This window comes from Gallus gallus, chromosome Z (assembly GCF_016699485.2).
Source record: "Gallus gallus isolate bGalGal1 chromosome Z, bGalGal1.mat.broiler.GRCg7b, whole genome shotgun sequence".
Taxonomy (NCBI): domain Eukaryota; kingdom Metazoa; phylum Chordata; class Aves; order Galliformes; family Phasianidae; genus Gallus; species Gallus gallus.
Window position 1 is genome coordinate 12641873 of NC_052572.1, and position 12903 is coordinate 12654775.

Sequence of the window (12903 nt, forward strand, 5' to 3'; positions counted from 1 at the left end):
ATTTGATAACAGCTTGTTTTTATAAAATAAGACATTGATGCCAAATTGGATCTGGCAATCTCATTTAAAGAGGTGTTATTCTAGATATAAATAGGAAATGTTTAGACTACTGATCCCGTGATTAATGAATGTTTCCACATCCACATAGCAGCCAATTTTCCCTTTCCTTGGAGATTACTCCATAACATGATTTAGAGGAGGGTCAAAACTTCGGAGCCTCCATGCTGAAGTATATGAAAAATAACATTTCTGTGGAAATACTGGCATGTTTTTCTCCCTTTGAAATCAAATCCAGGTATTCAAACTTACTCCAGTGGGAGTGGAAACCAAGACAAAGTCTTCTGAAAGATTTTAGTTCACGCTTCTTTTTTTTTTTTGAGGGCCAAGGAAGTTTTCCTTTGCAAGAATTTTCAGATTTCCTTAAGTTCATTCATAGAAAATCACTCCAAATATCTTGACTACAGACTACAAAAAACTCTTTCCTTCCTCTTAGACACCCTTAATTTTTTTCCTTTTTTTTTCTCTTAGACACCCTAAATTTTTTCCGGACAGGGGAAAAAAAGTGAACTTAGTAGTTCAAAAACGTATTGTGTGGATCTAGCTAGACACTCCCATTAGTCTTTAGGCTACCCATCTAATTGCCTGATCTAATTGTCTGACCAGAGTACCAATTTAGAATAACAATAAGACGGGGCAGAACTTGCTAACTAGTACATACTGTCCCCAGACCAGCAAACCAAGGAAAAGAGAAAAATACAGTGTTTATGTCAACCTCTATATTCTCTCTGCAAGGTCATAGAAACCTCAAGCACCCAAGAGAGACCAGGGCCATCAGGACAGTTGTTTAACTTAACACTTTCAGTTTGAAGCCAAGCTTATCAATATTCATTTGTTGGAACTTCTGAGAAGGAGAAACTTCACTGACCAGAGGATCTTCAGGCAAATTGAAAAGAAAAATCAGATGGAGAAAACATACCAGTGATTTTCTCATGAGCTCACAGGCAAGTTTAGACTTACCCTTGAGAGCCAGCCAGGTGTTCTGGAGCTTCTGCGAGGTGTCAGGATCTCTCTGCTTTTGCTGGAAGCAGCAGAAATAGGCAGGACTCCACAGGAGATAGGATTACAGTTCAGCGTCTGGTTTTCTTTCCTCTGAACTCTTTGGAGAGGTTTTGCTTCTGTTTTATCAAGCTCAATACTGTTTTTCTCCTGCTTCCGCCATATGCAGGGCATTGAGTTCTCCAGTAGCTCTTCATCTTATGAGGAGTGGAAATCTCTGTACAAACACTCGCCTATACCATAAAGGCCTTCTGAGGTAATTACTTGGCAGAAAGACTCTCTTATGTAAGAGCAGTTGCCCTAACCTAAAGTGTTTCTACTTCATAGTTTTCAGGACTGAAGGGTGTTTAAAGTTAATAACTCACTGTGTAATAGTTAGCTTGCAAAAATGCAGTTGTTCATATGTGGAATGTTCATATTTTCCTTAGCAAAATAAATAAATCAACCAGATGTGGCAGATAGGAGCATCTTTGCTACTGTCTAGTAGACAGGGAAAAGCTATATATAATACACAGCTTCATTCTGTAGGAATATATGTATAATATATATAATGTGTATTTATTGTGCGTTGTACCTAAGTACTAAGTTACTTTCATTAAGAACATGACCTCAAGTTTTCTGCAGTCCCCGAAACTGCTACTGGCCCAAACGTCTTTGGGTAGTTACAAGACTCAAATATTTAAGTTTAGAAGTCTCCAGTGAAGTCCATGTAATTAAGAACTCAATGAAAACCTCATGGTTATGCAAACTCTGAGCAGGGCACAAGCACTCTGAAAGTCTGGTTCATTTCTTGAGGTGCGTAGTCTTAAGCCACTACTTCTCTGAGTCTAACCAAAAGACTACCTCACCCATTTGAAATACAGTTGTCCTCATGGTCACACTGACTTTATTCACTACCAAGTAAATAAACTACTCCATGTTTATTGCTTTTCTTGCATGTGTGGGAATGTGTTTACTTACATTTCCTTATTTATTTTGTGATCAATTTGTATTTCCTGAAGCAACAGCTTTCAGATTCAAACCTGGATGTTTCCTGTACAATCAGCCAATATTCAAGGCATAGGCAAGTTTTTGCTCCCCTGTTTAAAGGTAATAGCTGTGCTGTATGTTTTTGTATCATAATTTCAAGTACAGACAGTAACTTGCTTAACTACTTACCAGTAGACTGTCTTCATCTTCTAATTTGAGCAGCTTGTACCATCAAGCTTAGTACAAGCAGCCATGCAAGCATAGTTCTTGGCAACACAGATACAGGAATGACTGCAGAAGTTGGAATCTGGCTTTAAGAACAGGGCTACATGACTACATGTACAGGCACATAGTTATTTATCTGTAAAGAAACAAAATTAAAGATAAGTTTACTCATCTGTGGAAAATTTGCAACCAAATATATTTGGATATTCATGCTCCAGTTACTTCCTGAATAATACCTAATATTGTCTACAGATATCTATATATAAAATTTGACCACGTATACATTTATTTGAGTCCTTTAGTAGGATTATTACTGTAGCTTGGTGAAACTTGAATCATAGGCTGCAGTGGAATGGCACAAACTGTATTACAATTAGCTTTTGTTGTTGTTGTTGTTTAAAAAAGGAAATATTAAAAACTGCTTGCAATCCTGGGGTTTGTTTTGGATTAAAAACAAAACAAAACAAAACAAAACCTAAAAAAAAAAAAAAAAAAAAAGAAAGAAAGAAAAGGAAACTTGAGAGGATCTTTATTCTTTCATTCATTCTGGTAGATACTGCTAAGCCTGATTTTGGTTTGGTTTGGCCTTTGGTTTAACTATCTGACCTCCCTTTCTTGCAAGAGGTTATGGGAATCTTTTTCCATTAACAGATCCAGCTTTTAACCTCAGCACAGTTGAAACTGTGCCTAAGGTTACATTCTTAGGGAGAAACTGAGTGAGATTATCACTTCTATGAGTATCTATAGCAGCTACTCCTCACTGCTGGGAGCTCTCATCCACATAGAAATCTCCACAGCAGATCTGTTAGCCAAGAACACACATCTCAGAAAGCAAGTCCTCCCTGTGACTGTCTTTGGTAAATCCATGCATTAAGGTAGCTGTATAGAGAGATCTTCACTCTAAAGTACGCATTCTGATAATATGGAACGACATCAAGTCTGCACAACACAATGTGCTGCTAGAGACCTGAGCTGGCACTATGGAGCTCATACACTAAGTCTACGTGAAACCATCTGGGGAAATAGATTTGCCATTTCATCTCCTAGCAGAGTACTTAGTCCAAGAGTTAGGATCCAGTTGTTTTAGCTGGCAGAGCTAGCTAAAGTTTTCTCCATGCCCTCTGCACTGTACTGTGTGTGTATGCATGTGCACCCTTTGAGCTCAGATGCCTACAGCTCCTTCCAGTTCATACCTCAACTTGTGGTTAGCATAATCCTAAATAACAAACAGAAGGATTCAGTAGAATCAAATTCAGACCTCATTTTAGGTCCAATTCTGGTAATTTTGACCCATTCTCCAGGTAAATTCACCACAGAGCACAGAAAATGCTACATGTGTTACCAAACATTAAAGTATACCACAGTAAATAAAGTATATATGATAATCTATGCAGAAAATAAATTAATATCAAGTCCCCATAGAGAGCCTTGGAAAAGTAATATAAATATTTTGAGCTTTGCTGCAAGCTGAACGAAGTCATCTGAAGAAGCAACAGCATCAGATATGCTTTGGCAAGATTTTTTAGGGAGCACTGGCAGATGCATGAATTGTGGGAAGAGTAGGGCTGAGCACAAAAAACGGGTGGCAGGGCACATCATCCAGTGCTCAGATCCCACAGTGCTGAAGGAGGTGAACAGAGTGGACCTGGAAAGGGTATCCAAGCTCAACATAGCATCCAGAATGATTGGGTAGGTTCATGGTAATACAGAAGGCCTGAGGTCAAGCCAAGAAGTAAATTCACAGGTCAGGACAAGGATCAGATTTGGAGAGGGCACAGTGATGAGGTATAAAGAGTCAGTTCATCTGAAACCCATCATCGGCTGGAATTATTATGCATTTTATTTATAGTACGTATAATATTCATAATATTTAAAATCTGTGTATTGTAAGTACTTAGTGAAATTATAACATATTTTAATGCAATAAAGATATACTGTAAATTTTACTTAACTGTTTTTATTCTGCAGCTGTACTTTGCTGCTCTCTCTGCTTTCTTCTCAGCCTCCATTCACTCTCATACTGACACTGGAAGACAATTCATTGTCAGTAACAGAACAAAACATTTCTTTCTCCATGCTCTTATAACACTGTTCTTAGACCATACCATTGTTCTCAGTGCATTGAGCTGATCTGATGCATTACTGTTCATGCTTGATTGGCCATAGGTCACACAAGAAGGCTCTTCAATCAGCAAATATTTTTATGCAGGCTCAAGTCAAAAGCTGTTTCAGAAACAGAGATGTTATAACAGGTCAAATCTATCACATGTTCTGGCTTCACTGCATGCTCTGAAGAAGGTGGATATCAAAATATTCAGCCATGACCCTTACAATGGGTGTCTTCTTGAATACCGCAAGTTATGCTGCAGCATAGATAAACAGAAGAAAATGGGTCAAAAGAAAAAAAAAAAGAAAAAAAGAACAGTAAAAAACTATTTTATCTCTGAATTTCAAAAAAATTTAGAGCAGATTTGTTGTGTGGCACACACCTTTTTAACTTTTGGTCTGTGTTCCCTCTAGCATTTCTGGTTTGTTCAGCTCTCCAAATAGTAAAGCAACGTGACACTTGACATAACAGTTACAGGCAGTAGTCTCCTTTCAGAGTCCTGTTCAGATTTAAACTAAGAATTGAGAATGCATATGAATTATTGCAAAGATTCTATTGTTGACATGCAAGTATGCTCCAAAATGGTTCTGGGCACCTGTCTCTCTTTAGGTCCTGTGTTTCTATGACACATATACTGGGTGTCTAGCATTAGTCTAGAAGGCTCTGTGCCAGGTTAGTATACGTGTAGACTGAAGGCTAAATCTGAAAGGAAATGGAAAACTTACGATTTGTAAATATACTTTTTTTTTTTTTTTCATTAAATAAAATGTGGACTTGAAGAGATACTGTTTGTATCTACTGTATATCCTTGCAGGGGCTGCTCCATTCAGATGGGGCACAGTGGAAAGTATTGGCAGAAATCATTGTGAAATTGCACTGATTTCTATTCACAGCAAACACAGTTGCAGAAATATAAGCCAAGTAGGGTGAGTGCTAGTCTATTTTTCCTGCTGAGTGTGACCTCCATTTTCACTGGATGATTTCTACTTCTGAAGCTTGTGGCATTTTGCATGACACTGAGATGGGAACTTCATTAGCTCAGCAACTTTCTGTTGCCCATAAATTCCCTATGTAGAATGACATCCCCGATTCCTTGTTAGGAAATGATCTGCAGAGCTTGTTTGTTCTGTCAGAGATTTGCATGCAAGTTCAAATTTAGCTACTCATCTCCTCACCTTCCTGTCTGCTCAGATCATGTATCTGGAAAGAACAATAGCCTGTCAGCTGCTATGGGCCGATGCTCTTTTCTAATCTGGAGAAAGCAGACAGTTACCCAGGAGCAGAATGTTTTTCCCAGTGCCATTTTATTTCTGTACTCAGTTTGTCTGCTGATTACATTTTGAACATGCCCTTTCATATTAAGGACTGTTACTCATGCATGGCCTATGCTTAGCATCTCAAAGTTAGGAGCAAAGTTTCACTAATGTACATTTCAGTGTCTTATGAGTTACTAATAAGGAAATATTTTAGTGAGGCATAGTCAGAGAGATTTTCAGGTAACATATATTCCACACAGAGGTTAAAAGAGAAAAAAGAAGAGACAAAATACTCATACTTTGCGAAGCCCTTCCTGTTCATGCTGTTGTTGAGAAAACCTCTCCTGTTCTATATCCAGAGACTGGAAAACTAAAAAGGTAATGATAATGGGCTTTAAACTGCATCCACATCAAAGGAGCTCAAACCTTAAGGAAAACTTCCTTGTAGGAAAAACAGTGATGCAGTACTGCGGTTAAGCAACAGTAACTGTGGAAAGTCCACTTTTGGAAGCTTTCAAGAACAGGTTAGGCAAATATTTGTCAGGATTAACAAATGCTCTGTCTTGAGCAAATGTTTTGTCCTGCCCCGGGAAAAAGAGGACTGAACATTCCCTCCAATGCTTTTATTTTTATTTTTATTTTTTTGTAGGATTACTCTGATTCTTTATGTTATAGCAAATGTAATTCATGGCCTGGAAAATCTGCCTTCATTTATGGAGATTAAAAAGAGATTGACTTACTATATTTGTGAAAGAGATCAGAAACTCCTCTGGGTTATCTTTTAGCACATGCCATAAGGAGAAGATTTCTCATTTCACCTGGAAGACAATTTGATCTATCAAAGCTCCAGACAGGTGTTGTTGGTGGGAAGGTATACTTAGGAACAATAAAAAATAAAATAAAATGTGTATTTAACTAGTGTACCATCACTAGAGACTTGATGGCATGTTCACACTAGCACTTGAGGTGGTATTTCTGTGTGAAAATCTGTTGTTTAGGTTCCCCCTGTAGTCAGTGGGAGCAGACAGACAGCTCTTGGAGGGACAGAGCCCATTTTTCTTAGATGTGGCAGGCTATTTCTCTACGTTGACTAGAGACAGAATCTACAAAATCACCAAAGACCAGAGCTGAAATCACTGTAGATAAATTACACCCCTGAAGTCTTTAAATTGATTAGCTTTCTGAAAAATAGGGTATAGTTCAATTGCAAGGAGCAGAGCTTGTCGTTCTTCTTTCACTGTACGAAGCAAAATAAATTCCCCCTGGTCTTGGAAAGCTCTGTGTATCAGTCACTCTTCTGCAAAACATCAGATTAAATAATTACAGTGGTCCCATCCAGACTTAAATTCTATTAATTAAAGAAAAAAAGAAATGCAAAGGCCAATTAGATCTCATAGAATTTCTACACATGAGAAATAGCAAAGATAATAAAAGTCAGATTTTCAAAGGTAAGGCGCTTTCATTGCCAGTAAAATTTTTGCATATGTCTATAATTCTTGTGATAACAGGCACTAGCATAAAAAAAAAAAAAGAAGATTGATTTCCTTTTCAGATTTCATGAGGTTGATTTAGGTAACACGTTGTTTGAAAGAGAGTAATATTAACAATGTATAGATAACACAGCTGAGCAAGAACACAAGGTACTATAATTTACAAGAGTGCAGAATGGCTGAAATGCTGAAATGATTAAATTTAAAGAGTACGGAGTATTTATATTCAAGAAATAAATCTTAAGATAAAGTCATAAGAAGATGTTTCAGCTTTTTTCACTATAGAAATGATACATACGGCACGTAGTGGAGAACTACCATAGTGGTTCTGATTTATAAGCACATCAAAATTTGCCTGAACATCACATATCCATTTAATTTTATTTCCTCTTTTTTTATGATTATATTTTATTTTTTTCTTTGTTTGCTCATATTGTGATGTATGCTTGGAAACAAATTATTTAAAATGCATTTCTGTCATTTGTTTATGGACCATCACAGAACTGGGAGGAGGTCAGAGGAGCAGAAGTGGTATGAATCCTCATCATAAACCTTCTGAGAAATGCTTGATTCTAGTGAACTCTCACACCTCTTGATTCCTTTCTGTGTTAATGATTTACATAGGATCATACGCATAGCCAACGGTTCTGAGCCACTTACAGTAAGCTGTCAAAGAACTCTCTCGTTGGTGCACGCAGTTCTCTCTCAAACACGCCAGCTAATGACTTATCAGATGATGATTATCTCTAGCAAGTATCTAGCAGATATTTCGCTTGAGTTAGTATCACCAGGATGACTATCTGGAATGTGCTTGTTCAAAAGTATCTTTGCTGCCTTTAAAAAGGCCTCAGGCACATCTTATTGTTCTGTGGAAGTAGAATGAAGAAGACTTCAGACACAATATTTTGTCCTTTCAGAATGAGATTTGCCATAGTAATATTTAAAACCCATTTGGAGTTAAATGTTACCTGAGACAATATGCAAACAATACAAAAGTGGATGACTTTGTAAAAGCCCCAACGCAATACTGCTCATGCATTCTATGAAACTTCCGAAGCAGGAAACACTTTTGGCTCCAGAACAGTATTGTCTTCTGATTTCCTGAACTCAGAGATGCAGGCATATGGATAGGGAGTACAGCTCAGTAAAGATTTTGGGCAAATGGCCAGACTGGAGGAAGCTTCCCAACACTTTCCAGCCAGGAAGCCTCAGTTGACAATCCTAGTGCCAGGCCACAGCACTGCCTTTCATTCACACTATGAGTGATGGTTTGCTCAGAGAACAGCTTCCTTGTTGCACTGACTGAGGCCAGCATAGGACAGAAATGCCAGAAGGCACTGTGTGTATGGCCTCCTTTGCAAGTTGTTCATCCAGGCACACAGAAAATAACCAGAAAGGACAAGGCACATGCACTAGGTCCTGCCAAGTTGTCAAGAGAAGTTCATGTGGTACAATGCAGAAGCAGGACAGATTCCATGTGAATAAAGCCTCTATTTCCCTTTGTAGAGAGGCACATGCCTTACTAGGATGTGTACTGTTTCCTTTCCAACAACCAGTGCCTCTTAGGATTTGCTGATGAGTGCAAGTTTCTGTTGCTTTGGAAAAAATTGTTGCAAAAGATGATGAGGTGGTGTATTAACTCCTCTCTGCTTTTCAGTTGGCTTCACTTTCCATGGGAGGACTACTTTACTCAAATATTCAAGATGAAAAAAGTGCCTTCGCTGTTACTCTTTTAAAAATATATATTATTAGTATTGTGATCCCTCAAGAGAACTGTTGCACACACAGCAACCAGCTAGTAAAGGGCAGAGATAGCAATCAGGAATGATTAAACCGTAAAAAAATGTCAGTGGCATAACATGACCTAACTGTGATTCCACAAATTATAGATGAATGCAGAGGCTGAAAAAGCAAAAGCAGAAAACACACTGTAATCTTTATATTCATATCCCCCAAATTTTACCAAATTCTTTGGACCAGTTGCAGACATTTACAGAAACTAGCTGCTGTTTTCTGTACTTTGTCCATTGAGAAATGGGTTTGGGTAGAAAAGTTGACAAGAGAGCTTGAGATTAAACTTGTCCTCGTCTTTAGAGGTCAGATAGGTCATATTTACAGAGACACATGAGCAAATTCCTACCCCCAGTGTGCTGATGAAAACAGGTTGGGATGGAACAACATGACCTTTACAACTCTGCTACTAAGAAAAGCCACGTGTGCAAAGGTACACACAAGAAGGAGGGGGAAGAAGTGGAAGCTTGCTCTCAGTGTTAGATTAACTCCTGCTTCTTAGTGACAGGCTATCAAGTATGTGCTTGAGCTGAGAATCCTACAAGTGCCATGAACAGTACCAGACTAACCTCTGCTCTGAGGCTTGCTTGTGAAAGACAGGGCAGGTTTGCTTGGTTTGCTCTTGGATTCATGGCAAGACCTATCCAGAAAATAGGATGCTGTACATACCTGACACAGCTTCTCTTCTGAGAAAAAATCCTGAAGGTTTCACCATATTTTGTTATGATATATCCAAGAAAGAGAACTAGACTGTCACATTTTCATTCTAAAAATAATCAAAACCAGCACATGGCCCAACTGAAACACAAGAGAATCATTTTCAGATTTTCACTTTGTCTTAAATTTTGTGATAGAGTTGTTTTATGTTAATTTTGCAAGAAAAGCTAGAAAATGTCTGTTGAGCTCACAGCTTAGGGTTGGGGTTCTGAGGTGGGAGCCTGGCGTGCACTCCCACAGTCAGTCAAGACAAGGAAAAGCTCTCAGGCTTTCCCATTTTAGATTCATTCTGGACTGAGGCAAAAATTTTATCAGTTCAGAGTAAGGTTTGAAAAAAACTCTGCCTTTAAACCCTACTACTTCCAGTCTAAGACAGTTTACTACTGCCTAAGAGACAAAAGAGTTAATCCCTTTCCTGACATGTTCACAGGACTCTGCATTTCACAGAGCGTTCAAAAACAGAAATGAATGATTCTTCTCAGTATTATTAAAAGGTAAAAAACCTTTCTATCTTTAAAAGGTAAAAAACTTTCTTTATGGACAGAGAAGAGTGGAGTTTTTTGAGCTGTAGAAGAAATATTACCTCTAGAGTCTATGCATTAGCTACTATAAATGGCTTAGAAATCTTGCTCTGAGAGAAGACAGGTGCTACTGCTACAAAAACCTTCTTCTTATACACCTTCTGACATGAGTGCTGATGTACACACTGCTTCCTTCAGCTTCTCCACATGTTACTGAAACCAGTCTAAATGCAAAGTCCTGTCCTTCCCAGACACATCTCCAAGGTAAAAGACTTGAGGTTCTCAAGTGAAGGATAACTCTCATACAATTTTGGTGCAGTTTATACGACAGAAGGAAGGTGTGCCACCCAAAGGAACCTGGACAAGATTGAAAAGTGGGCCCACATGAACACAGCGAGGTTCAACAATCCAAGTCTAAGGTATTGCACTTGGATTGGAGCAGTGCCAGACATCCCAGACTGGAAGAAGGACATGGAGGTTTGGAGGACAAAAAGCTGGACATGAGCCAGCAGTGTGCGTTTCCAGCTCAGAAGACCTACTGTATTCTCAGTTGCTTCAAAAGAGGGAGGGCCAGCAGGGAGAGGGAAAGGACTGTTGCCCTCTGCTTTGCCTTCATGGGGCCCTGCCTGCAGCACTGCTTCCAGGCCTGGGGCCCCCAGCACAAGAAAGATGCTGAGCTGTTGGAGCGGTTCCAGAGAAGGGCCATGAAGATGATCAGAGGGCTGGAGCACCTCTCTTACAAAGACAGGCTCAGGGACTTGGGATTGTTCATCCTGGAGAACAGAAGGCTCCTGGAGGACCTCACTGCTGCCTTCCAGTACTCAAAAGGAACTTGCAAACAGGAGGGAAACCAACTTTTTACAAAGGTAGATAGTGATAGAACAAAGAGGAATGGCTTTAAACTAAAATAAAGGAGGTTTAGGTTAGATGTTCGGAGGAAATTCTTTACTCCAAGGGTGAAGAGGCACTAGCACAGGCTGCCCAGAGAAGCTGTGAGTGTCCCATCCCTAGAGGTGCTTAAGGCCAGGTTGGATGGGGTCCTGGGCAGCCTGATCTGGTGGGAGAAGACCAGCCCACGGCAGGGGAGGTTGGTACTGAATTGTTTTTAATGTCCCTTCTCATCTAGGCCATTTTGTGATTCTGCGGTCCCTGAAAGATATTTGTAGGGTTTTTTTACAATATTGTTTTGGAGTGGTAACAGTTCTGAAATTGTGGAATTCCCTAGAAAATAGAAAAAACTGTTCCCTCTCAGCACACAATGTGTTTTAAAATGTCTAGCAGTTCCTCAGTTTTCAAAAAAGCACACACATGATGCATCCCACAGCATCTGGTAGGAAACGTAACATGAGAAATTCTCTTGATTATACAGCTGGATACAACAGGGCCACAGATTCATAAGTAAGCTATTAAAATTGTAAGGTCAATGCATTTTTCTTTATCCTGGTATGTCATTTGTATGCTCCAGCATTTTGTCAACTAAGCCTTTTTTCCTCTTGAGCAACCTTATTGACGATAAAATGTACGAAATCCAGGTGTAGCCTTGCTTGCAGCTTAAGAAAGCCTTTGAAGAGGCCACAGAATCATATATCATTAAGAACTGCATGAAGTATCAAAAAAACTTTTGGCCAGCCCAACAAGCCTGCAAATAAAGGCCATGCCATCAGTCTGGAAACATGAAGCAGCCCATCAAGGTTATTTTGGTATATTTTGCATTTTAGCACTTGACTACCAGGTTTCTTTCAAAACCACCACTAAAACACCCAATTTCAGCAGTGATGTATGAATGAGGCTCAGTCTGCAAATCAAATAGTTTTTCAAGTTCAGGGTTGATTGCAGCCAAGCCCTTTCATCATCATCAGGGTGTGCGATAGGTAAATGGCCTAATTCTCACTTCTACCAGAGTGCCAGTGCTGATACAGCCCTCACTATCATTGTGATTATAAAGCTACCTGACAGCGATACAACACTGTCCTCTTCTAATACAGAAATAGGAGTTAACAATACATCTGCATTCACACTATGGCCAGTCTAAACTTGGACGTTTTACTGGCAGAGACATGCTGGTTCAGAGTGCAGAGAAAAGTGTCACACACCTCTCTGACAGCTGTGCTGGCAGGCACCCTGGAGGAGTGCTTAGATAGACAAAACAAGTTTCTGCAGGGTAGAAGTAGCTGTCTGCATAAGCTTGTCTCATATGAGAAGCAGGGTACTTTGAACTGGCTTAGCACCCTTTCACTGAGTTTGACCCAATGTCTAAAGCCATAGCTGTGTCATTAAAGATACTTAATTCCAGGAAATAGTAAAAGCAGTAACAGCGAGAGAGCTCTTTTGCCAGTATAGATATCTTCCCTCAAGGGTAGGAAGTGCATCAGTAGAACTACCATAAATAAGATCTGAAGGGCACGGGTTATACCTCTTGAACTACAACAATGTTGTTAAAATGGTCCAGAAGATGAGGCAGTCTGAGACTACTCTTTGACTGCAGATGACTTCAGTTAGAGATGCTTTAGGACAATGTATCAAAATAGCTGTAGATTATTAAGCTGTAAGTTTTATTAGGTGGTTTCAATAATGCTGTTGCAAGAGAGTAAAATTGCAGGCTCAGACAGTGACAGTGAAGTTGAACTCAAACTGGGATGGGGATTCCCAAGGATGGCAAATTTGGACATCCCATTTGTGACTCAGAAGCTGAGGAGACTCCAAAAGCTTCCCTGCTGCCTTGTGTACAAAACTCTGCTGTGTACATTCTTCCTCCCATTGTTTTACAGTGC

General features: G+C 39.4%; 1 protein-coding gene across 1 annotated transcript in view; it reads right to left on the minus strand.

The window, feature by feature from the left end:
• Positions 1-1368, minus strand: part of LIFR (LIF receptor subunit alpha) — a 91136-nt gene extending 89768 nt beyond the window's left edge. Inside the window, exon 1 of the mRNA NM_001396716.1 lies at positions 1018-1368. The gene's annotated coding sequence lies outside the window, so the exon portion shown is untranslated. The remainder of the gene's footprint in view (positions 1-1017) is intronic.
• Positions 1369-12903: the final 11535 nt, after the last annotated feature.